Here is a 3698-nt window from a genome sequence, read left to right on the forward strand (position 1 = left end):
TTTTTGTAAGAGCTGAAAAAATAAAATCAACAGTGGAGACAGTGCGTGAGGAGATGCATAATGCTTAGATTTCCAACAGAGGAAGAGGGCATAGACTCATTTTCAAAGACCGTAACCAAAGGTTACGCCCTGTGTGCTTTAACCAGCAGACTTATTTCCTTGCAGCATTGGAATCTGGACTTCCGAGCTTGGCTTGCTTGCAGGTGGTCACCTTCTGCATTCCCACAGTGTGCGGGATTTTAATGTGAGTGTGTGCTGGAGGGAGGATGCGCGTATGGAGATCAGAGGTCAGCCTTGGGTGTTGTTAAGTGCTATCATGTTTTCCTTTCTTTTGAGACAGGGTCTCTCACTCATGTGAGTCACCGAACAGTCTGGGATTCATCGAGCCCCAGGATCTATCTCTGTCTTCCCAGTGCAAGGAGTACAAGCATGCACCACCACGCTTGACTTTTTAACGTGAGTTCTCGGAATTGAATTCAGGTCCTTATCCTTGCAGAGCAAGCACCTTACTGATGAAGGTATCTCCCCAGCCCATGGATCTCCGCTAGCCTGCTTAGTCATTTACATTACATGATGGACATTGTGTACTGTGTCGTGTGTGAATAAAACCAGAAAGAAGACCTAAGAAAAGCAACCCCAGAGACAGACTCGCAAAAGTAGAAATAGGTAATTCTGGAAAAAGAATTCATTTTAGTATTTCAACAGTGCAAGCTTTTTCTATTCTTCTCTTTTCTCTTTTCAATCCTGATCTACAAGTAGGAGAGCTGACTTTGGGTCTTCATGCTGTGACTGTCTGAGGTAACCTCTTAAGACCTGGTTTCTACATCCTTAACTTGAGGCCATAGGAGAGCAACATCATGTCTGCTGTCTTGTTCAAATATTTGCCTCTGAAAATATGTTTTGACAAAATAGTTGATCCAGTAGTTAGCAGGACTTACCCCTGAGCTACTTCTTCAAGCCACTTAAGTGCCTCAGCCCTTAAGTGCTGTTGCAAAGTCTCATATTCTGTTTCTGATAAAACCACCATTACTCATCTACAGCTTGGACTGTGTGCCTCACTGGGATGCAAATTAGAGGGTAGCCATTACATGATAAGCTGCTTCCCTTATATAAACCCTTCTCACCTGGGCATGCGATAATATTGGACAGCTTGTGAAAGTAGAAACTCCTCCTGGGAAGGGCCTAACACAAATGGAAGCCAAGGATGTCAAAGTTGGGATGGGGTTACAGACCCTCTTTCTACCTATGGCACAATGCCCAGCACCTAAACACGTATCTAGACTTCCATGAACTGAAATCTCTTGTTGTCACATTGTTGGCATGGACTGGTGGGACGCAATATGGGGCAGAATGGCCTGAGTGGGTGTTTACAACACTGTGCTCTGAGCCAGTCTGCAGCTGCCTTCATCAAGTCAAGCAGCTCCTGCTTGCAAAACATCTTTACATCTGGGTCTGTTGACTATTGGTGCTCTGCACCGAAGGTGGGGGATGGGAGGGGAGGCTCAGGGCCCCTTACCAGCCACTTCCCCCAGCTATAAGCAATTCTACCCTAATGGTCTCAGGGGCTGGGGGAGGAATGAGAATATAGAAACTAGGGAGGACTAAAGGAGAGAGGATTGGGGCTTTATCTATGCTCCATGGGAAAGCCAGCATCCATGCAGGGTGAACTCTTACATTGTGGCTGCTTTGGCTCCTCTCTGTAACCTTTCATCCATGCTATGCAAACAAGCCCCCTAAAACTCATTGATTCCCCAGGGTGAAGTTTGGTACAATCAAAGTTTGATTTCTTGTTGAGACCTTAAGAATGGGTAAACATTACTTAGCCTCCTCCCCTGGGGTGAAATTTTCATAACATTGGGCCAATACCAAGAACTGCTGGTCAAGGTAATTTTGAATAATACTGTGTACTCAACCAGAGTAAGGAATTAAGCAGAATAGCACTGGCAATAGCAGCCATATATTTATTATTGAGGCCTTTTGCTCTACCGGGAATGTTTCATTTGATGATCACAATTCTCAGAAGTGGTATTGGTAGTCCCATTTTTTTTTTCTGACAGAAGAATTTGGTTCTAAGAGGATGGGAATCTTAACCAAGGACTGAATGGAAGGTTCTAGATGAAAGGTGTAATCTCTTTCCTCTAAAGCCCTTATAAGGTAGACTTCAGCGATGGACAATCTAGGAGTAAGTAGTCTTCAAAATTATGAAATTGCATTAACGAAGTTTATCAGTGGTATTTAGATGCATAAAATTCTAATCTAGGGTCAAGCCCACCCTTCAGGCTGGTGACAAAGGAGGCTCCCTGACAGATTGCAAAGGTGAGATCTTAGGAATAGAAAGCCAGTAAAAGCCCCTCAGTGAAGAGGGGAGCACTAGGAGGATCTGGACACAACACAGAAACTTTAATGTAAGAATTAATATTGAAAGTTGGGACTGAGAATACAGGCCTATAATGCCAGCTGCTCAGGAAGGAGAGGCAGGAAGACCCAAGGCCTGCCTGGGCTGTAGCAAGAGTCCAAAGCCAACCCAATGAAGTACTGGGACTCTGCCTCAAAATTTAAAATGGGCTGGATATGTAGCACAGCAATAGAGGTCTAGTAGGTCCAGCATAAGAAAATCCCTACATTCAGTCCATACACACACACACACACACACACACACACACACACACACACACACGCACAGGCACGTATACACACACACACACACACACACACACACACACACACTTAGCTAAAACAGAAAGAGAAGATTCACATATTCTGGCTGCCTAAGACATTCTCCCAGAACTTAGAAAAGGACAGAGGTCAAGGGATCCCTGACAGAAAGAGAAATGTTCTGAAATAATCTGGGTCTGGTCGCTGGGACTTTAGGGGGACTTTAGGACAGCCTGTGACTCCCACAGGGGTGCTGCCCAGGGTCATCGGTCTTCTCTGTAGACTCCGAAGGTTTGTGTATCCCCCAAACAAAGACTGTGTCTCGTTTCTTGAAGAAAGGGGAGAAATCTAAATGGCCTCGTAGAAACCTTGTTTTCCTGATTCTAAATCTCACTGAAACTGAGATTTCTCAAGACTCTTGTAAGCATCTTACAAAAAGACCAAAATTGATGTTAAAATAAACATTAAAAAGCAATTTAAATATTTACTGAAGTCCCTCAGGGACACCAAAGAAGCATGTATTATATTTTCACACACACACACACACACACACCAATCCAGTCCTATTTTTCTCCCTTACTTATCTCTCATGATCTACCCTGTATGCATTCCTGCTTTTAAGGTATATCTCACTGGTAATGATGTGAGCGGAAAACTCTGAAACAAGGAAATGTTGGAATATAATTCCAGACTGAAAGAGCTAGAATGCACTAGGAAGAAAACCAGAGCTTTTTATAAAAATAAAAACAATCTGAGTGATCTCCTTGAAGCAGTAACCAAGAGAGCCTTTCAGAAGTGCATGCTCTCAGTTGATCTCAGTGATCTTCAGTAGATCTCAGTAGATCTTTCTGCACTCATACAGTACAGATTTCCAACCCAGAGTGGGACTGCCCATAGTGTGTGTGTCTTCAAGCCTCAGTGAATGTAACTCAAGACAACTCCCTACAAGCCAATCCAATGGAACAGTCCTTCACTGAGATATCTCCCCACATAATTGTACATTGTGTCAAATTGACAATAAAACTAACTATAATAACTCAATA

At 43.5% G+C, this 3698-nt stretch overlaps 1 long non-coding RNA gene across 2 annotated transcripts in view; it reads left to right on the plus strand.

The window, feature by feature from the left end:
* Positions 1 to 1037, plus strand: part of LOC116101126 — a 19739-nt gene extending 18702 nt beyond the window's left edge. Inside the window, exons 2-3 of one of the 2 annotated variants that reach the window (XR_004122795.1) lie at positions 166 to 244; positions 341 to 1037. This is a non-coding gene — a long non-coding RNA (uncharacterized LOC116101126). The remainder of the gene's footprint in view (positions 1 to 165; positions 245 to 340) is intronic. The other variant, XR_004122796.1, reaches the window with a different exon arrangement.
* The last annotated feature ends 2661 nt before the right edge of the window (positions 1038 to 3698 follow it).

This window comes from Mastomys coucha, unplaced genomic scaffold (genome assembly GCF_008632895.1).
Source record: "Mastomys coucha isolate ucsf_1 unplaced genomic scaffold, UCSF_Mcou_1 pScaffold21, whole genome shotgun sequence".
NCBI lineage: Eukaryota > Metazoa > Chordata > Mammalia > Rodentia > Muridae > Mastomys > Mastomys coucha.